Here is a 22,498-nt window from a genome sequence, read left to right on the forward strand (position 1 = left end):
CTCTCCATTTATTTAGATGTTCTTTAATCTTTTCACAGTATTTTGTAGGTTTTAGTGGTTTTACAGCTTTTGTCAGAAATATCCCTAAGCTGGTGTTTCGTATTCTTAAAAACTTTCACTGAGTACATTCGGCATGTGACAGCGTGTGCATTTAAGGTGTGCAATGTTACTCTGACGCATTTGTGTAGTGCAGTGTGATTGCTGTTGCAGCAATGGTTATCACGTTATGTGTTTTTGATGCTGTTGTAAATGACACTGCTTTTTAAATTTCACTTTCCAGTTGCTTGTTGCTGGTTGTGGAAATGCCGCCGGTCTATGTGAACTGACCTCATCTGCCGCTTCGCTGAGCTCGCTTCTCCTGGTCTCCGCTGTCATCGTTCCCACAGGACGTTCCACGTGAGGACAGGCCTGCTCCCTGCTCTCCAGGTGGGTCTGCGTCTCCCTCTCGCCCTGCCATCCTGGCCGAGGTCCCTAGGACAACGAGGGACACAAACGGTGAGAAGGGCTCTGTTGGCCCTTCCTAGCTCTTAGGCAACCACCGGGCGTTTCACGCTAAGTGGGACGGGAGCTGCTGCGTTTCAGAGGTACCCTGAAGTGGCTGAGGGTGTCCCCTGTTCCCTAGTTTGCTGAGCTCTTACTGGCAATGGATGTTGAGTGTTGTCAAATCCTTCCTCTGTGTTTAGATGATCATATTTTGTCTTTATTGATGTTTTTAGTATGAAATAAGCTTATTGATTTTCAAATGTTAAACTAATCTTCCATTCCTGGGATAAACCCCCCCGGTCATCGTGTTTATCCTGTTACTACGTTCAGTTTATGAAAACTGGGTTTAGGGTTTCCCTCTCTTCAAGAGGGACTGCTCTGCGGTTTACTTTTCTAGTAATGGCTTTGTTTTTTATCACGGTTATGTTGGCCTCATAAAATTAGTTGGGAGATATTCACTCCTCTTAAATTTTATGAAAGAGTTTATGTGGAATTAGTGTGTTTTCTCCTTAAACTGGTTGGATGCACCAGTGAAGTCATCCTGGCCTGGAGTTTTCTTTGTGGGAAGGTTTTAAACTACAGATCCAATTTCATCATTAAATACAGGCCAGTTCAGTTTACCTGTTTCATCTTGTTTGGGATTTGGTCGCTTGTGTCTTTTGAGGAATTTTGTCGTTTCACCTAATTGCTGAATCCTTGGCGTGAAATTGCCTGTCACATTCACTCACCATGTCGGCGTCAGCAGGATCTGAGGTGGCGTCACCTCTCTTCTCCCCGGCGCTGTTGTCAGTGTCTCCTGCCTTCTTCCTGGTCACCTGTGGGGGGCGGTCCTCTCAGACAAGCAGCTTTGGTTTTGCCCGGTCCTCGGTCGCTCTTCCAGCTCTGGTCTCTGCTCTGCTCTTTGTCGCCTTTCCTGGCTCACTTTGCCTTTTTACTCACCGGGTTCTTTAGGCAGAGGCTGTGGTCCTCAAGTTGAGATTTTTAAATTATCCTTTAGTAATACTCTTTTAATACCGTAAATTTCTCATAAATTCTCTTTCATCAACATTCCACGAGTTTTGATATGTTGTATTTTCATTTTCGTTCTGTTCAAATACTGACGTTCCTTCTCCTATGTTTCAGCCTGGAGGCCTGCAGGCATCGAGCTGGGGCAGCCACGGGGCTCCGCCCTCACCCTCCGCCTCCCGGTCTCACTGTCCTTTACTGGCTGGTGTCCAGGGCCTTGGAAACCCTTTTTCATGTATATTGTCAATTTTTTGTTGTTTAAGCCTCTGGGTAAGTCTATTTCTTAGTACCCATAGGGGTATTTATAGCGTCTTCATTGTTGTTTCACTAAAAAAGTCAGCCAGTTAATGGAATCAGTGAAACATTTGTCCACTTAGTCCTCGTCAGGCACTCGGGGGAGCAAACTGTTCCAACCGAGGGGCCCAAACACCCCCTCCTCACGTCTGCGTCCTGCTCCAGGCGGCTCCTGCCCGCTGCCCCCTTCATGACCCTGCCTCCCATTTGTGCTCTCCTGGTCTCGGCCCGTCTCCCGCGCTGTGCACAACGCTCGCTCAGACACAGCCCTGCAGCCAGCCTGAATGCTCTGGGCTTAGAGCCGTCAGGAAAGCCGTGCTCATTCCACCCAAACCCCGCCCGGTTTCTTTTTCCCTCTTGGGGTTAGGTGGGTCCTCTGCCTCCTCAAGAACCCAGGGCTGCCTGCATTTCTCTGCAGCTACATTACAAGGCACCCAAGTCCATCACACTGAGTTTAAATGGCAGATCCAGAAGGGTGACAGAAAAGGATGCTGTCTTCCCGTGTGAACTTTGGAGCCAGGAGACCAGGCCCAGCTCTCGTTTCTACTGCTCACTAGTCGTGACTTTAGGAAGATCATTTCTCTTCTTTGGGCATATAAGCATACGTAAGAGGAGTCACTTCATGGTGGAGTCATGCTGAGCATGCTGCCCCCCTCAGGGAGCTGCTGGGAGAATTAGGCGCTGTGATACACGTAGCCATTAGCACATGGTAGGCACTTGGTGTAAGTGTCATCCGGCAGCGAAAGTGGGCTTTGAGTGGTAACCCCAGGAAGGGCGGACTCCAGCTCAAACTCCCTTTTCGGATTAATACCTTTTTTTCAAAGAAGGTGATGATGCTTTTACTTGGAGTCTTTGGATAAAAAATAAAATACTTCACTCTTTGGTCAAGGCATAATTACGATGTAACAATTTTTTGTTTTGATATGAACATGGCATTATTTTTCAAACGTGTCGTGACCTGACGGAACCTTGGGAACTTATTCAGTCATTATTCCAGACGTCCTACATGCACTATCGAGTTTCTGGAGGGTGGTTTACTTTCATTTTTTCCTTTTTGAGTTTTCATGTCAGATTTATGTTTGCATAGCTCACCAGTCTCAATGAACTGAAGGTCATTGCTGAGAAAAAGTGAACCCCGACACGTTTCGGTGTCCTGAAATCTCCTACATGGTAGTGATCCGACCAGTAACAGGGGAAGGTGCCAGCAGCACCTCCGCTGTTCCCTGACACATGTGTCCACGGTCAGCACATCTCCTGATACTTTTAACTTCAGTTTTGAAAGGATTTCCTTTGAGGTTTCCCCCCCAAGTTAAATAGGGACAAAATGGCTCAAAAACTGATAATTCAGCTAAATCCCTTCTATTCTCCTCCTTCTCCTCCTTCTCTTCTTCCTCTTCCTCCTCCTTCTCCTCCTTCTCCTCCTCCTCCTCCTTCTCCTCTTCCTCCTCCTCCTCCTCTTCTCCTCTTCCTCCTCCTTCTCCTCTTCCTCCTCCTTCTCCTCCTCTTCCTCTTCCTTCTTCTCCTCTTCCTCCTTCTCCTCTTCCTCCTCCTTCTCCTCTTCCTCCTCCTCCTTCTCCTCCTTCTCCTCCTCCTTCTTCTCCTCTTCCTCCTTCTCCTCTTCCTCCTCCTTCTCTTCCTCCTCCTTCTCCTCCTTCTCCTCCTTCTCCTCCTCCTTCGCCTCTTCCTCTTCCTCCTCCTTCTCCTCCTTCTCCTCCTTCTCCTCCTTCTCCTCCTTCTCCTCCTCCTCCTTCTCCTCTTCCTCCTCCTCCTCCTCCTTCTCCTCCTTCTCCTCCTTCTCCTCCTCCTCCTTCTCCTCTTCCTCCTCCTCCTCCTCCTTCTCCTCTTCCTCTTCCTTCTTCTCCTCTTCCTCCTTCTCCTCTTCCTCCTCCTTCTCCTCTTCCTCCTCCTCCTTCTCCTCCTTCTCCTCCTCCTCCTCCTCCTTCGCCTCTTCCTCCTCCTCCTCCTCCTTTTCCTCCTCCTCCTTCTTCTTCTTATGGAAGAAGTGGTATAAAAGGATGTTGCAAGGAAGATGTAGGAATTCTCACTGTGTGAGGTGGGTGGTTATGAAGGGGCCAGGCTGTGCTTAGGCCAGAGCTCCCACTCCCCTCTCATTACACAGTTTATTGGTCACTGGTCCAAGTGGCATGTTGTGTGCTGTAATGCACGTGTGTGCAAGGACATGTGTGCCGTCATGTGTGGGTGAGCATGTGCCTCTGTGTGAGTCCGTATGCTTGTGTATTCCATTGTGTGTGCACACACATATTGATATCATGGGCTAGGTGGACTATTCCAGTTGCTGGGCATGGAGCAGTGAAAACTGGCAAAATTCTAGGTAACAGATTCTAATGAGATACGCGTTGCTGTGTCTACTGTAACCATGTCATCATTGAAAGACATCTGCTCTGCCATTCCCATTAAGTGAATTTAGTTCAGTTGGAGGTTCTTCCCTGGGTTTCAGAGGCTGAAACACCTTGTTGCCATGGCTGTCCCCCCAGTCCTCATGCTCCCCACCCAAAGAAGGACCAAGACCTCAGGTGCGTGTGTGTGGTGTGTATGCATGTGTGTGGCATGTGCACATGTGTGTGGTGTGTGCAGGTGTGGTGTGTATGTGCATTTCAGGCGCTGTGCTTGGTGCTGGGTGCACAGAGCTGAGCAGAACAGTCTTTGAAGCTTGCATTATAGTTGGGCATTGATGTAAAAGAAATGTCACACAGACATGACTACAAGATGAGGTGACTGGTATGAAAGGAAACAAGCAAAGTGGGGATGTGGCAACAAGTTAGCGGATCTGAGTTACATTAGGAGGAGGACTGGAGGTCCTCTCTGTGGGGGAGGCGTTTGCACTGAGATTTGGAGAATTAACTAGATGAATGAGGCGGGGGGGCAGACAAGATGGCCGGTTGTTCCGGCATCACCTGTAGAAAACACCCTCCTTCTTCCGCTGAATGGTCTCTGCACCACTTCCTGTGCCAAGGCCACGGAGGCTTATTCCTATGGCTTCTACTCCTCCTCTGCCTCCTCATTCTAAGAGTTTTATAGTTTTAGCTCTTTCATTTAGGTCAATTTCTGTATTTGGTGTGAGGAAGGAGTTCAAATTTATTCTCCTGCATCAAGTCATTATAAAATCATTTGTTGGCTTTCTTATTACTTCAATTCTGTCTTTTGTTTTTTTCATGTATTTTGAAGGTGTCTGGTTAGGTACATTTATGTTTATAATTGTTAAGTTTTCCTGATAAATTGTCCCCTTTCTTATCATAAGAGGTCCCCGTTTGTTTCCGGTAACTTCCTGTCTTACGTCTGTGCTTTCTGGTACAAGTGTAAGCCCTCGAGCTCTCCTTTGGTGGCTATTTGGATGGTGTATTATTTTCCCATCCTTTTATTTTCAACCTGTTTGCATCTTTGAATCTGAAGTTTGTTTCCTAGACAGCATATAAGTTGTTGGATCTTGGAGTCTTTTTTCTGTTTCTACATTAAGTTTTTAGAAATTTCTCCAGTTTTATTGAGATACAATTGTATGACATTCTGTTAGTTAAAGGTGTACCACATAATGATTTGATGTCTATATGTTGTGAAATGATTATCACAATAAGTTTAATTAACATCCATCACGTCATAGTTATAATTTTTTTCTTTTAGTGAGAACCCTTAAGACCCACTGTCTCAGAAGCCTTCAAATACACAACACAGTGTTGTTAACTATAGTCACCATGCTATACTTTACATCCGCAGAACGCACTCATCCTACGACTGGAAGTTTGTACCATTTGACCACCTTTGCTCATTCCCCCTGCCTACACTCCCTGCTTCTAGCAAACACCAACCTGTTCTCTGTTTCCATGAGTTCAGGTATTTTTAGGTCCCACGTGTAAGCGAGATCATGCAGTATTTGTTCTCTCTCTGACTTATTTCACTTAGAATAATACCGTTACGGTCCATCTATGTTGTCACAAGTGGCAGGATTTCCTTCTTTTTTATGGCTGAATAATATTCGATTATGTATGAATAATTATGTTGTATGTATCATTTTATATATCATAGAAATTCCTCACATTTCCTTTATCCATCATCCACTGGTGGATACTCAGGTTGCTTCTGTATCTTGGCTATGGTCAACAAGGCTGCAATGGACAAGGGAATGCCACTGTCTCTCTGAAATACTAACTTTATTTTCTTTGGATATATACCCAGTAGTGTGGTTATTGGATCTTATTGTAGTTCCAGTTATAATTTTTTGAGGACCCTCCGTACTGTTTCCCATAGTAGATGCACCAATTTACATTCCCACCAAGAGTGCACAAGGGTCCTTTTTCTCCTCGTCATCACCAACAGTTGTGACCGCTTGTCTTTTTGATAATAGTCAAGCCAACAGGTGTGAGCTGCCATCTCACTGTGGCTTTGACCTGTGTTTCTCTGGTGACTGGTGATGTTGATCACCTTCTCATGTGCCTGTTGAGCATTTGGATGTTTATTTCTGGGAAAATGTCTGTTCAGTTCTTCTGCCCATTTTTCAATCAGATTTTTTTTTTTTGCTTTTGAATCATATGAGTTCTTTATATGTTTTGGGGATTAACCCCTTATCAGATATATGACTTGCACATATTTTCTCCCACTCCATAGGTTTTCATTTTGTTGATGGTTTCATTTGCTGTCCAGAACTTTTTAGTTGATATAGTCCCATTTGTTTATTTTTGGTTTTGTTACATTTTTAAAAATTGAAGCACAGCCAGTTACAGTGTGTCTGTTTCTGGTATGCAGCACAATGTCCCAGTCATGCATGTACAAACAGATATTCATTTTCATATTCTTTTTCACTAAAGGTTATTACAAGACATAGAATATAGTTCCCTGTGCTCTACAGAAGAATTCCTCAAAAGACCAAAAGTAGACTTACCACCTGATCAGCAATCCCACTCCTGATGCATTTGTGTTTGATGCTGAAATCGATTGCTGTTACTGTTTTTAATCTAGTCTGACTGCCTCTGCCTTTTGATTATTTTGTTTAATCCATTCAGATTTAATGTTGCTATAGACGTGGTTGGGTTTTTATCTGCTGTTTTGTGTTGTGTTTTCTGTATGTTTCATGGAATTGCTCTTCACTCCTTTATCCCTCCTTCATCACCCCTTTTCATGAAGTGAACGTTTCCTAGTGTAGTATTTTAATTCCTTTAATGTTTTTTACTTAATTTTGTGGTTACTTTCTTGGTGACTGCTTTAGAGCTTATAACATGCATCTTATCAGAATCTACGTCATATATACTGACAATTACAGTGAGATACAGAAACTTTACTTTTATATATATATACTTTCTCCTTTTTCTTCTTTATTCTTATACCTAATACATCCTTTTGTTTTAAAACCTCAACCATACATTGTCATATTTATTTTATATAATTTTATGTTTTTAAAGAATCTGTGGAGAGAAAAGGAAGCAAGTACATATTTATAGATCTTTAAAATATTAGCTGTGGTGTTTATCATTTCTGACTCTCCTCAGTTCCTCCTGTGGATCTGAATTACCATCTGGTTTCACTTTCTGACTGCAGTGCAGGTGTGTTGTCACACACCGCTTTGTGCTGTTACTGTCAAATATATTGCGTGCCTAACAATAGAAGTATTTACCTGTTTTATGCTACTGCTTTTAAAATCAGTTAAGAGAAAAAGGAAAAGAAACATGCACCTATATGGTCTTTTGCAACTGCCTACCTAGTTACCTTTACCAGTAATTTCCCTTTGTGTGTGGATTTAGTATCGCTAGCTTTCAGCCTGATCAACTTCCTTTAGTATTTCCTGCAAGGCAAATTTGCCAGCATTGAATTCTCTGTTTTAGTTTACCCAGGAATATTTTTATTTCTCCTTCAGTTCTGAAAGATAGTTTTGGTGGGTATAGTATTTTAGTTGACAGGGTTTTTTTTGGGTTTTTCCCCCAGTACCTTCAAAACATCTCCTCACTGTATTCTGGCATCTGTTGTTTCTGGTAAAATGTCAGCTGTTGATCTTACTGTGGTGCCTCCTGCATGATGAGCTGTTTTTGTCTTGCTTCTCCCAAGATTTTCTCTGTGTTTTTGGCTTTCAGTAGTTTGACTACGAGGCATCTGGGTATAGCTCTCTTCATGCTTATCCTACTTGGATTTTGTTGAGCTTCTCAGATATGTAGATGAATGGTTTTCATTTTTTAATCAAATTTGAGTTGTTTTGGAATTGGTTCTTCAAAATATTTGTATGGCCTCTCTCTCCCTCTTCTTCTTCTGGTATTCCTATTATGGACATCCTGGCGTGCTAAGGGCTGTTCCATGTTCCCCTGTGGCTCTGTTCACTTTTTGTCATTCTTTTTACTCTCTGCTCCAGATTGCATAACCTGAATCAGTCTATCTGCCAGTTCACAAATTGCTTCTGCTGCCAGCTCATATCCATTGTTGAGTCATTTCTTGTGCATTTTATATTTCAGTTATTGTACTTTTTAACTAAAATATTTCCATTTGATTATTTTAAAAATAATTTCTATCTTCCTATTTATATTCTGTGTCTGATGTGACATTGTCAAGCCTCCTTTATTCCAACATGGTTTCCCTTAGTTCTTTGAATGTATTTATAGCTGTTGCTTTGAAGTCTTTGTCTGCCAAGCTAGATCCCACAGTCAGTTTCTAACATGTTCTTGTTTTTCCGTGTATGGGTCAAGAGTTCTATTTCTTTCACATCTCAAACATTTTTGTTGAAAATGACATTTCTCATAGTATGTTGTAGTGACTCTGGATCCTGACCCCTCCCTGGGGCTGTTGTTTTCCTTTGCCTGCTGTTTGATGACTTGTATATGCTAGTTTAGGAAGATCTGTCTCACCTACACCATGTGGCCTCTGATGTCAGTCCTTGGAGGGCATAAGGCTCAGGCCTGTACACGGCCTCCTGCCCACCAGGTGTAATTCTGGTTTTAGCTGGATGCTCTTTGGTTGCTCTCCTGGCTGATCTGCCTTTACCGGTGTCACACCCAGCTCTTAGCCTCACCTAGTTGATGAGTGATTGCTCTGTTGTTACTTGTTATTGAGGTAAAATACACATTACATAAAAGTTTCTATTTTAACAATTTTTAAGCATGCAACGCAGTGGCATTAAGTACACTCACATTGTTGTGCAACTATCTCCACACTCCATCTCCATAATTTTTGTTTTTTCCAAACTGAAACTCTGTACTCATTGTGCTCTACTGTTGTTGACAATACCAGTATGATTCAATTTAAGTCAGGCCCCTTTCTTTGCAAAGGAATAAGGCTGTCAGTCTTCGAGGCTTGCTCTAACCCCAGTGCAGCTCTTGTTATCTGTCTCTTTGCCTGGCTTCCCCTATTAGATTTCTGGCTGATCTCCCATTTTGCTTGCTGCTACTAGTGCCAGGACCTAACAGCCTCCTTTTAATTGCCCACCATTAAAATCTCCATTATTTTTGACAATATCCTTAGGCATGAACTTTTCCACAATCTTTTCCAAACAGAATCAGTTGCCTTATGGAGAGCTATGGAGCTTTCCGTTCTTGTCCTACTCTGTCCCCTGGGCAGAATCTGCACCAGTGCACTGGAGCTAGGAGTGGATACAGTGGCTCATGTCTTCTGGAGTGACACCCCTTCTCTATAAGTGGCACTGGGTAGGAATGGTAGCCCCTGTTTTTTTGTTTTTGTTTTCTTTTTCTGGCTTTTCCTAGCATGGAACTCCTACCCTATGAGTGAGCTGGTCTGGAAGCAATTGGGCACTAGTACTTCTGCCCTGCTATAGCATGACTAGAGCTTCCTCTCTGTGGAAGGGGGCTGTGAATAGAGGCTGGTTAGTCTGCTCATCTGTGCCTGCTTGGAATAGAGCTTCTGCAACATAGAGCTGGAGGAGGATGGAAAATGATAAAGGGTTTCTCTTCCTTGGATAAATCCATGGCTATAGGAGGGTGAGCTGGATGTAGGGGGAGAGGAAGCCCATGTTCTTGGCCATACCTGCCCAGAGTAGACCTTCCATCACACTGAGCTCGTTGGGGAGGGGAGAGGGTCATGACTCAAATGCCACACACTTTCACTGTTCTTATCAAGATTTAATTGATTTTCCTGAGTAAATTTTTCTCCATTTCCATGTGCCCTTAAGACAATTTCCAGAGACTTTAAATGTTTGTTTTTCTAACTTCCACCAATTAAATTTTCCTAACATCATCATTCCAGAAATCTCATCCCCAAAAGAAATCTAGTTTCTTTAATTGATGTTTTCCTTGGTCTTGAAAAATTCTTGATTATGTCTTTGCTTATGTCCCATTCCCCCTCTGTTTTCCTCTCCTCTTCTTTTGGGATTCTAATTACACATGCATTATTCATTTTCACCGTGTTCCACATAGCTTCTTGGGTGCGGCTGATGCTGGAGGAACTGAGGCTGGAGGGAGCAGTCTATCAGAGAATCCATCAATACCCTTTGTTTTGTGTCAGTCTCAGTCTATGGATAGTGACTCTGTCAGCTAGGAGTGCCTGGGGCACTCACCTGGGCACGTACTAATTGTGGCAGACCCACAAGGCATTTCCCTGACCAGGGCCAATGTTGTGGCTGGACCAGCCCTTGTGCTTCTTACTATGATCCAAGATGCACCTCCACAATACCATTAGAGAACTTCGAGAAAACAAGGTTTATTACTCTCAGATCCCAGAAGTGCACAGCAAGTCTGGACTGTAGTGAGTTCATAGGTAGTTCATAGGCACATATCTTGGGTTCTGCCTTTATAGGGGCTGGGAGGGTGATGTGTTTCACAGGTTCACTCTTTATTGGTGAATTTAAAATATAAGAGTGAGAATTAAAGTACAAGAAGGGAAAAGCAGGTCACTCAAGTGAATAGTTACCTAGGTCCACAGGGTAACTTCGCGAGTGTGATGCCTGGCTCTTTATGTAGGTGTGTAGTTGGCCATGTGTTTATTCAAGATAGATGTCTTTGACATTGATCCCTCAGCAATCAGAAACTTAATGTCAGGCACTGACAGTATAATTTTAAGACCTAATTACTGGTCCCTTACACTATACCTTTTTATTTTAAAATATCCATATTTCATGAGAGAACTACCAGGGAGAGGAAATGGAGCTGGCCTCATATACGGCTTTACCGATGAGGAGAAAGGAAGCCCGCAGTCCACCTTTCACCAACTAACAAAGTGCTACTTTATTATGAGTTTCATGGGTCCCATGCACGGTTCTCTTGCAAGATCATGGGGAGAGATGGTGAGCACCTGGGGCCAGATTCAGGCTTTCCTGAATCTCTGGCCACACCCTCATTTTCTCACCCTAATTTCCAAGACATGAGAATTGTCCTGAAGATGTACAGAAGCTTGGATTTGGGTGCAGTTCTATACCTCCTGTAGAAAGATTGATTGTTTAGAAATCAGGCGACCAGAGGTGGGGTGTGGCAGGTGGGCAAGATGGCTGAAAGTGGCCACAAGGTTCAGACTCCCTGTTATAAGATAAATAAACCATGGGGATGCAACATACAGCATGGCGACTAGAACTAATAATACTGTCCTGCATATTTTAAAGTTGCTAATAGAGGAAAACCTTAGAAGTTCTCATCACAAGAAAAAAACCCTGTGTAACTGTGTGTGGTAATGGATGCTTAGGAGACTAATTGTGGTGATCGTTTCACAATATATACAAATATCGAATCATTATGTTGCATACTTGAAACTAATATAATGTTGTATGTCAGTTATACCTCAATAAAAACAAAAAGTCACTGCAAGAGAAACAAAGTGTGAAGGAAAAGCCGGGCTGGGCTAACAAGCTAACTCACAAAATCCAAGTGTAACAAGTCTTGGATCACTGATCTGAGTTCTACAGGGCTAACTCGTAAATCTAAGTTAATTAGTGTTGGTTTCCTGATTCCCTGTTCATGTTTGTTTTTTGCTAGCCAGCTGGATTTTCAAAGAGCTATATCTGGCTTTGGAATGTTGGTTTGCTGCCTCCCTGCCTCCACTTTTGTGATAATGATGCTGCTGAAGCTGTTCCATGCCTATTGGCCGAATACCCCAAGCTTGTACTTTACCCTATAAAACCTCATGCTCACGTCTTGGAGGTGCTCAGAGCTTTGGAGCAGAAGCCCTGTCTGAGCCTGCCAGCGGCGTAATACATCTGAGTACTCCAACCCTCCAAGTGGTGCTTGTTTCTTGGCTGGCCTGTCATTTCCGTAACAAAAGAAGGCTGCAAGCAGGTTTGGTGCATGACCTCATGCCTGTAGCAGCAGGATTCTCTATCCATGGAAACAGGCTCTTTAAGAGGCAGAGGAGGCTGGTTTGCAATGTCAGCTCCACGGTAGCCAAATAAGAAGAGATGTCTTGAGTGACTCTTTGCACTCTAGATTCTAAGTGCCAAACAGGGGTAGTAACACTATTGGCTTCCCCAAATTGTTTTTTTTTTATTCCAACTTTAACTGTACCTGAGCTCAAGGTAGTTGTGGGAACTTATTCTCTGAGAACTATAATCCAGGAGACAGACTTTGCTTTAGAAATGGCTGTCAGAGGTCTGAGGAGGTATCAGGAAAAAACAAAGAGGACAAATGGAGATCTTAAAGGCCAAAGAAAATAATTCTTAATCCCAAAAAGTGTACACAGAATCAAGTTCACAGCTTTTGAGACGTGCCTAGATCAGAGGGGAAATACTCTAGTTGTTACCAAGTCAGGGAGATTATCTGTGAGACAAAGATAATTGACAAAGGAGAAGAGAAAAATCTAACAAAGGGAATGGGCCTGCCTCCCCAAGATGAAGGCTCCCAAACACTGCAGACAGGGAGTTGACAGCAAGATCCACAGGAGAACTTCTGCTCGGTGACCAAAGCAATTCCTCAAGAGGTGTCAGACAACTTGAACAGATATGAAAGGGCAGGACTTGCAAGGTCAGCATAAGATGCTACAGGCGTCATTCTTTGAAGACGAGTCAATTAGTCACCAACGATTTACTCAGGACCCCCTGCAGAGTAGCCATGGATGTGGTGGTGGCCTTTGGTACTGGCGGTGGTGCTGAGAGCTGTGCTGGCCGTGGTGCTGAAACTGGTGCCGGGCATAGAATTGTCCCTGCGTTGTTCAAGAATCAACTGTATATCTCAAGAAGGTTGGTTTAAAATCCTCACCAAACAGGAAAGAATGCTGAATAATATGCACATTTGGCTGAAACACAAACATATTGAAGACAATTATGGGATTTGGGCTAAAATCCAGTAAGGATAAACAGCAAATCTTATCTACAGATTTTCAAAACTAGAAGATAAAATGGAAGTGTAAAAGGAACGTTTTATAGGAAATTTAAGCAACTTATTAACTTGCTCAAATGTGGAAAAAGTAATAATACATGTAAAAGGATACAAAAATACTTTAGGAAAAGATCCATATTATCACGAATAAGTTTAATATGATGTATTATTAGTAGATTAGATTAGTAGATTAGTAGATTATTTGTAGATTATTTGATCAGTAGATTAGCATAATTAAGACAAAAGAACCTCAATTGAATTGGTCTGAACATAGGAAAACTTCCACACAGGTGTGAGGCTGTAATGGCTTTGCATTGAAGGAGAATGTGGTGGTGGGGGTGCTGCTGGAGAGACGGTCTTCAGGGAATGGCTGACCTTGCCCTTACGGTGGGAAGCTCTTGTTGCTTGAGTATCTCTGCAACATGTAATTGGTAGGAAGCTTTGTCCATGAGCCCTTGAGCCACATTTAATTGTCCCTGAGGGCTTTCTCTTTGAGTTTGCCTCCCTAGCGTCCCCAGGACGAACACCTGCCCTTGATCTTGGAAGCACAGAGGTTTACTTGAAGGTCAGTTGAACCTCAGCCCAGAGGTGTAGTCAGGAGACTCACCTCATGCAGGGCAGAGGGCATCTGTGGTCACTGCAGTGCTTCTTTTGTCTCAAGCTGCCTTCCAAGTATCCACCAAGGCTGCTGTGAGCAGACAAAGGTGAGTTAAGCACAGCCATTCCACCCTCTGAATCGTTAGGAGAACAAATATTTATTTCACAATGAAAATGGAGTTTTGCCACAGTTCTTGAAACATAGTGTGGAGTTATGGAACCACATTCTAAATGAGTTACTACTTCTTCAAGTGTTTTTGGAAGTGATTAATCAAAGATAAGGATATGTTGCAGAAAGATCAGCCCCCGTGCCTGATGAGAGGAGCTGAAAGTCAGAGATAAGATCTTGGAGCTTAGAAGAAAGAGGCAGCTTTACTGCTTTGCCAGGCAGAGGGGACTGATGGCTGGCTAGTGCCTTCAAGACTGTGAGCCCACCTTGGGGATGGGGCAGGGTGGCTATGTAGCCACAGCTCAAACAGTAAAGCATCCACAATCATCAACAGAATTATTTTCTTCTTCTAAGACTCAGAGTGGCGTCACGGTGTCTCCAGGTGGCCGATTCTGTAGCGGCCAGTGGTTGTCACTCTTTATCTTACAAGCGCCCAAGGCAGGGTCTTGGTAATTCAGGCAATTTTGTAAGGTTACAGTCCCATGACCTTCTCCCTGGAGAACGATTCAGAGACCAAGCATGATTATTACTTTTGATTATTGGAATAAAATAGAAACAGTAAAATTAATAGCTTTATTTTAACAGTGGGCCTGGATCTGTGAGTAGCAACCGTCAGTCAGGTTAGTTGACCACCGTTTTAAGGGCAAGCGTGAGAATAAGCAATCTGTTAGCCTAAGTGTGCCGGTTTATTAATTCTCCTTCAGATACATTGGAAAAGTCTGGTGTTATGTTCATTATGTAAAAAGCATAAGTCAATCTTTATCTTCATGACTAGTGAATTTATTTGTATATGTTATTTTCACCCTATGTCCAAAACCTGATTTTCTCACTTGCCTGCTTTGCTGATAATACTGCTTTTGAAATGAAACAAAGAAACTTTGAAGAATCTAACATCCAAATCCATGACTAGACAAGCCTTCGGCGTCCTCTCATTCAGCCACAGCCTCCAGAGAGAACCATGAGAAACTGTCACAGACAGCAGCCCCTGCCCCTGCATCAACAGACCAGAATTTGAGGCCTCCCAATTAGGGGAAAATATTGACCCAGTCACACCAGTGCTGGCCAAGCCCCTGCAGCAGAGTCAGCACTTGGATGACTGAAAGCCACCTAAATAAAGTATCGCTGCCCTTTGACCTTAAAATCAGTCAAGAGAGAAAGTTCAGAGGGGCTAGACGTGTGCTAATAGGGCCATGGTTGTAGAGTGGGGCATGGAGCTTCCACACTGGGGCTGATGATGTCCTGGAGGCATCTCAGCCTGGGACACAACGCAGCTCGAAGGCAGCAAATTCTGGCTGGATCTCAGCTCTCACGGGTGTGGAAGTCGGGCCTGCCAAAATCATTTTCCTTCTCACTGCCTGTGGGCTGTTGTGAGGCTACTCCAAGCCCTCATGAAAACACTGCCTCATTGATGCAGGAAAAACGGACGTGGGGCATGAGAAGGGCCATGTCCCAGGCTTTGGTTGAGTCTCTGGGACGTGCCCTGCCAAGTGTGGGTCCTTGGCTTCGCTCAGGAAAGAATTCAAGAGCGAGCCACAGTTGAGTGAAGGTAGATTTATTCAGAGAGATACACTGAAAGGCAAGAGAAAGGCCACGAGGTGTGGGGGTGGGTGCTCAGATTAAAAGTAGGTGCACACCCCAAGAACAGAGTGCGGGCCGGCTCCAAATGGTGGTGCGGGGTGGAGAGAGCGAGGGGTGGCCCTGAGGGGCAGTGTTGCCCTTTTTTATGGGCTTTAGAAGCTTCATATGCAAATAAGTGGAAGGACCAGTCTAAGCGGTCTGGGGAGGGGGCTGGGGTTCCCAGAAGGTTGGCCATTTCCCACTCTTTGACCTTTTGCACTAGCCTTGGGACTGCCATGGTGCCTGTGGGCGTGTTATTCACCATGCTTATATTACAGTGGGCGTGTAATGAAGCTCGAGATCTGCTGGAAGTCAAATCTCCCACCATCCTGAGCCTCAAGGCCTGCTGGGGGTTGAATTTTTCACCATGTTGTGTTAATTGCTGTAGCACTCCTTGAATGGCTGTGCCCTGCCCCTTCTTGTCTCTTCATTTCTGGACCTTCAGCATCCTCTCTTACGTGGGGCAGCCTCACAAGCCCAACTTTGCCCTTCTCTGAATGGGCATTTCAGAGCCCTGGCCCTGCTCCCGGAGAACAGCCTGGGGGCGTGGGAAGGGCCCTCAGTGTGGAGCCAGAGAACGCTTTGCCTGGTCCTGCGTGTGCTGTGGTGGGGGGAGCACATGACTTATCCCCTCTGGATGTCAGTTCCCATATCTGAAATAAAGGGATACAATACTTACCCCTCGGGCCAGCAGGCAAGAAAGGCATCAAAGTAGTCTTTGTTCAGGCCAGTGGACAGGAATCTGACCGATTATTGAATTTTTTTTAAAAGAGCCATTCTAATCTTCCCTACAGGGTATATGAAGTATCACACAGAGAACACATGGATTTCAGCAGGTGGGTCGACCAGAGCAAGGCAGCCTCACAGGCCAGGTTCAGGCAGGGGTGGCCAGTGTCCACTGGGGTGAAGTTCCCGGTAGATCCCTTACAACCTGTGATGCAGCTTCCACAGCGACCCTAGAGAAAACTGGGACACACTCCTTAGTACGCATCAGGGCTGGAAGCTTCCCCCACATCAGCGGACTCAGCCATGACCACTCGGTGCAGATAATCAGAGGAAAGTCACTGTTTTTCCCTTTGCAATTAGCAAGTAATCCATGCGGAAGACTTAGAGACTTTGCAAAAGCCCTTTGTCTGGGCCAGCTTTTCCTCACCCACCGATTTTCAGCAGTGACTGGTGATGCGTGTGTCCCTTTCCCCTGATACACACTAGCTGCATTTCTCTTGCCCCAACTTTATTAATGCAGATACAGATTCATGGAATTCACTCAGTGGAGTTTAGTCCTTTACTATCATTCTCAAATTGGCTCATATTTTATCAGCTGGAACCCTGCCAGGCTGGTTCTGCCTTCTTGTGATATATTGTGAGCAATTCCTTAAGCAGTTGCCTAGTTTTTGGCCCCCAAAAAAGCTATGCTGAGCCCATCTTGTACTTTCTTCGCCCTAGTCCTGGAATCGGCCCTGGCCCTTTAACTGGGGACTGTTCTTTAGGAACAGATGTTTGGGTGCTCACGGCTCCTCTGCTGCGCTTGTCTCAAGTTTTCTCAGTGGACGCAGGTAGAAAGGTGTGTGTGGGTGTCACATATAAACAGTCACACTTACTCCTATACTTGTCTATCCAGTAAAATGTGAATTCACATGACAGTGGTGATGGTTTCACAGGTATAAACACAGGTGAAAACTTCTCAAATTATACGTCAAAGAGCTACTTCTTAAACATGAGTTCACTGTGATGTTTCCAACTCTAACAGCACATGCTCAAGGCCTCCTAGTCTTCCCCTTCCCAGATGGACGACTTTTCCCAACAGTGGCTCCCGTCACACTCAATAGACTTACACATTTGCTGAGGCCTGGGACACACAGAAAGTAGTTTCAGGGTGGATAACCTATGTCATTGTTCAAAGCAAAGGTAATAACTGAATTTAGACTTTCTTTGCAGTTGTTAAGGCAAATTTACATAGAGTGAAATGCATGCGTCCACATTAACCTTTTCACTGTTTTGACGATTGCTTGTGCTACGTAACCCAACTCTGTCAAACGCAGGACTTTCCTTGACCCAGGAGTTCTGCACTGCTCCTTCGTGGTCAGCCCCATCCAGGCCCTCAAGGGCAAGCACAGACCTCATTTTTTCTGTCATAGATCAACTTTGCCTGTTCTAGAATGTCTTACAAATAGAGTTACATATTATATTTTCTTTGAGACCAGCCTGTGCTTCGTTCCCTTTGGTTTTGAGATTCAACAGTGTTGTGTATTTAGTTCAATCCTTTCTGTGGCAATGTTCAAATTTACAAATATACCTCGGTTTGTCAATTCATTTTCTTGTTGATGTTCCAGATTTGGGCTATTATGAATAAAGGTGTCTTGAATATTCTCAATCAAAAGTTCTCAAGCGCATAGCTTTTCATTTTTCTCTGGTAGATACCTGGGAACAACATCACTGTGGCATAAGGTTCGTGTACATTTAGTTCCTGAGAAACTGTTTCCCAAAGTGATGTATAATGTTACATCGTTCCTAGCAACACGAATCCTGATCGTTTCGGGTCCTCACCAGCCTTCGTCCGTGTTGGGGGTCTCTGAATCGCACTGTGACTTTAATTTGCATTCCCCTGATGACTGATGCTGTTGAGAACACGTTTAGGTACCATCCGCCATCCACATGTCTTGTTTTGTGTATTGAGCTTGTGACTTTATTTTTCAGTTGTAGGAGGTTTCAATAGTCTACACAGAAGTTTTAAGTCGGCTATATGTTTCCTTCCAGCTGTGGTTTTCTCTACACTTTTTAGTAGTGCTTTTTGATGAGCAGAAGGCGTTGACTCTGATGAAGTCCAGTTTATCAATGAACTGTTTATTGTTAGTGTTTTCTGTGTCTTGTGTGAGACATTTTGCCTAGTCCCAGGCGGCAAAACTTTTATCCAAGGTTTACGTATGAAAACTTTATAATTTTGCCTTTTCTTAGGCCTGTGAGTAATCTTGGATCCACTGTTGTGTACAGTGTAAGGAGGAGTTGCTGTCTGTCTTTTTAATTTGCAATTCCAGTACTCCCAGCATCATTTGTTGAAAAGCCTTTCCTTTTGCCATTACACCTTTAGCAACTAATTAAAACATCATTTGACTGCACGTATGTGTGTGTGTCTACTTTTTGATACTCATTCTATTGATTTGTTTCATTGATTTGTCTATCCTAATGCGAAAGTCAAACTATTTTAATGAGAGTAGCTTGTTAAGTGCTGAGGTTAGAAAGTGTAAGTCCTCCAAATCTGGTCTTTTCAAGACTATTTTGGCTGTTCTATGTCCTTTTTGTTTCCATATAAATTTTAGAATTAGCTTGTCAATTTCTGTTTAAAAAAAGGCTGCCGAGATTATGATTGAGATTATGTTAAACCTGTAGATCACCTAAAGGGAAACTGGCATCTTAGTTAATGTATCTCTTCATTCATTACAATTATATTTTTCTTTAGTCATTGTATATACTTATAAAAGCAGTTTTAAAGTTCTTATCAACTAAGTGCAAAATCCTGGGGTCAGTTTATATTGATTACTTTTAACTTGTGTATAGACTACATTTTCCTGGTTTGGTTTTTCCCCCCAGCATGTAGCAGTATTATTTTCAGTGTATTCGATGTCATGGACAGTACATTGTAGAGACCATGAGTTCCGATGGCTGACTCTTGTTCTACACACTTGGTTGGAATGAAACCCATGCTCGTTCTGCTCTCGGCTGCAGCTGGAGTCTCTGTTCCCTTCTTTCTGTTTCCCAGCTGTTGCTTTCCTGGAGTCTTACACACACACACACACACATTTCAGGGCCAGGATCTTTATGTGCAGATTTGGGGCACTACACTTTGTGGCTCCCTCCTTTCCAGACTTCTCACCTCATTTCCAGCCAGGTTGGGGTTCCTGAGGTCCCTGTGCAGCTCAGACTTCAGCTTGCCTTCTACAGGACCCACATCTTTACGGGCTTGGGAGTAGCCTCAGGTGAGAAGCTGTAAAACAAAAATGTCCAGAAAGACCCCCTCCCAAGGCAGACCCCTGCCTGACATCCGCCTCCGTTTAAGTGCTCTTCGGTGCCTTCAAATGGCTGTTTGAACATTTTGACTAAGGATTATGATTGTTAGCTGCAGAATGGCCAGTGTGACCACTGCGCTGTCGCTGCTGGAGGCAGAACCTGCCCGCCCACTTCTGTGCCTGCACCCCATGGACTGTGATGCAGACACTGGTGTTCCTAGATTTCCTTTGGTTAGGGTTCTTGTTGTGACTTAGATTTTGCTGGTGAGAGGTGCTGCTGTGAGAGTTCCCAGTAGTGACAAGATGGAAGCATCTTTCTACTTCTGTGACGGCAAGGAAGCACGGTCAGATGGGCATACTGCCTGCGTGGGCCAGAGCCGGCATCCACGCACCTTCAGCGCAGAGGGGGCGGGGCGTGGCAGTGAGGTGGCAGCAGCGGCAGAACCCTGCCTTCTGCGTTGAAGCCACCATGGTGTGGTCTCCAGAGGTGCCAGGGATCTGCCTCCATCGGTTCCAATGATTTCATAGCTCCTGACGCCCTTGGTTGAAACTCTCTAGTTAAATCCCCTGACTAGTAAGGATGGCATTTGGGGTCAGTGAAGAGCCCAGGCTGGTCAGGAAAGTCACTCGTTCATTCATTATTCAAACCTTGAGTGAGAAGCACTCTTTGTTGGTTGAACTCAGGTCGGCACTGAGGTAGGAAGAAAAACAGGCTGTGGCCCCTACTGTGGAGAATCCTTTCGAGAAGAGAGTCAGTCCGTGGAAGCACACTGGAGCATTTCAAGGGCTGTGATGGAAACTGAGCAGCAAAACTCCTGTGCGGCAAGTGGGGAGGAGGTGGGCTTCCCCGAGCGGGTCCTGCTGTGATACACCTTGAAGGCTGAGCTCCCCTTTTGCCTTGAGCAGTGGATGAGGTGGAAACCAAAAGGCATTTCCATGGAAGGAGCCAAGTGAAGAGCCAGCACATGCCAGGGTCCCAGGGGCCTGGATTAGCGGGGTCCCGATGACTCATGAGAAACCCTGCGAGGGGGCCCCTGGGGCTGTCTCTAGACGATGAGCACCAGCCTCACTTCGGGGCTCTGGTACATATCAGCCAGCTTCAGGGAGGGCAATGAAGCGCCAGGATCAGGTTTTCTCCCTAGGGCATCACCGTGGCATCAGTGGGGAGCATATGGGAGGAGAAAACTGGCCATCCAGGAGGTGACAAAAGCTTGAGGTAAATACATAACTGAGGATGGGAGGCGGGAACGTCTGTGAGCACTGTGCAGACAGCTTTGCCAGCAGGCCTCGGGGACCAGTGGATGAAAGGTAAGAAGACCATCGCTGGTTCACTGAACAAATGTATTCTCACAGCCTCCTATGGCCAGGAGCTAAAGCTTGACTTGGCCCAGGGAGGCCCCACAGCCACAGAGCCTAAACTCAGGACTCTGGGTAGCTGGGTGACTGGGAGGGTGGGTGAGTTACCCTGTGCTGATGTAAAAACCACAAGACAGACAGGTTTGGGGCAAGGGCCTATGGTTCAGGTTTGGGTGTTGAGTTTGAAAGGACTGTAGCTCGAGGCAGAGCTTGGGGTTCACAGGTCTGGGGTTTGGAGGGGGTCTCTGGAGTGGTAGATATGAGTGATGTCAGGCAGAGGGCAGTATCAACCACAGGAGTAACCCTGGAGCACAGGGAGAGTGGGTGCAGAAAAGGTGCCGAACGACCAGCCACAAGGAATCGCACACATTGGAGGGGAGAGGAGAATGGGGCCCACTTGGAACAGCTGAAAAGGAGCAGTGTGTCCACCAGAGATGGGGCTGGAGGGGGGAGCACTTTGGGTGGGGGAGAGGCACAGCCACGTCGCCATGGTAACTGGAGCTGGCTCCACGTGGCTCACCTGTAGGGAAGGCAAGGATGGGGCTGGTCCCCACAGCACACATCTAGAGGGTAGAGCTTCTCAAGGTGGGAAATAAAAGAAGTAAATGAAGATACGTGGCTTTCAGTAGAGTGCTGGGGTGGAGGGGAAGGAAAAACTCGGGCTCCCGTGTGGAGTCGGGTCCCTCCTTCCCCATCCAAGAGCAGGCTGTGTTCCACTAGGTCACCTGGGAGAAGTCTGATGCCAGCTTCACATAATCTCTTGTCTGAGGGCTGTGCACACATGGAGAAGGGCCTGGGAGCTGCTCCCAGCCAGGCCGCAGAGTCCAGTCAGACGCTGGTGACAGAGCTTGTGCTTCAGGGCTTCTCGGTGCATCCAGGGCTGCGGCTGCTCCTTTTCGGCTGCTTTTCCCTGTATGCCGTGGCGCTCGCGGGCAACGCTGTGACCATCACTGTGGTCGGCTACAGTGCCAGCCTCCGCTGCCCCATGTACTTTTTCCTGTGCAATCTGGCCACCATGGACTTTGTCTGCATCTCGTCTGTGCTGCCCAAGGCACAGGCGAGCCTAGCTTCCGAGGAAGACACCATCTCCTTCCCGGGCTGCGTGACTCAGCTCTTCTTCCTGGTCTGGTCCACGACTTCCGAGCTGCTGCTGCTGTCGGCCATGGCCTATGACCGCTTTGTGGCCGCCTGCCACCCACTGCACCACGGCTCCAGGGTGAGCCCGCAGCTGTGCCGGACGCTGGCCACGGCACGTGGGTCGTCTGCGCCCTCAGTGCCTCTGTGCACACCGGGCTGATGGCGCGGCTGTCCGTCTGAGGCCCCGACGTCCTCACGCACTTCTTCTGCGAGATCCCCTGCTCCTGCTGCTCTCCTGCAGCCCCACACTTATGAACAGTGTCATGGCCGACGCCTTCTACAGAGTCGCGAGCTGCCTGCTCACCCTGGCGTCCTGCGGCTGCATCACCGCCAGCGCCCTGCACATCCGCTCGGCCGCAGGCAGGCAGCAGGCGTTCTCCACCTGTTCCACCCACCCCCTGGTGGTCCCCATGCACTACTCGGCCGTGCTCTGCACCTGCATCAGCCTGGCCTCCAGCGGCGACCCCAAGAGAAGCAAAGTGCCAGGAGTGCTCTGCACGGCGCAGAGCCCCACCCTGAACCCCCGAATGTGCTCTCTGAGGAACACAGAGGTCAAGCACGCCCTGGGGAGACTCATCCCCCTTTCTAGACGTTAA

The 22,498-nt window shown here is 45.8% G+C and overlaps 1 pseudogene; it reads left to right on the plus strand.

Annotated features, from left to right (window-relative positions):
• Window positions 1–21,546: 21,546 nt before the first annotated feature.
• Window positions 21,547–22,498, plus strand: LOC102525944 (olfactory receptor 13A1-like; annotated as a pseudogene).

The sequence above is a fragment of the Vicugna pacos genome, chromosome 11, assembly GCF_048564905.1.
Source record: "Vicugna pacos chromosome 11, VicPac4, whole genome shotgun sequence".
NCBI classification, from domain to species: Eukaryota; Metazoa; Chordata; class Mammalia; order Artiodactyla; family Camelidae; genus Vicugna; species Vicugna pacos.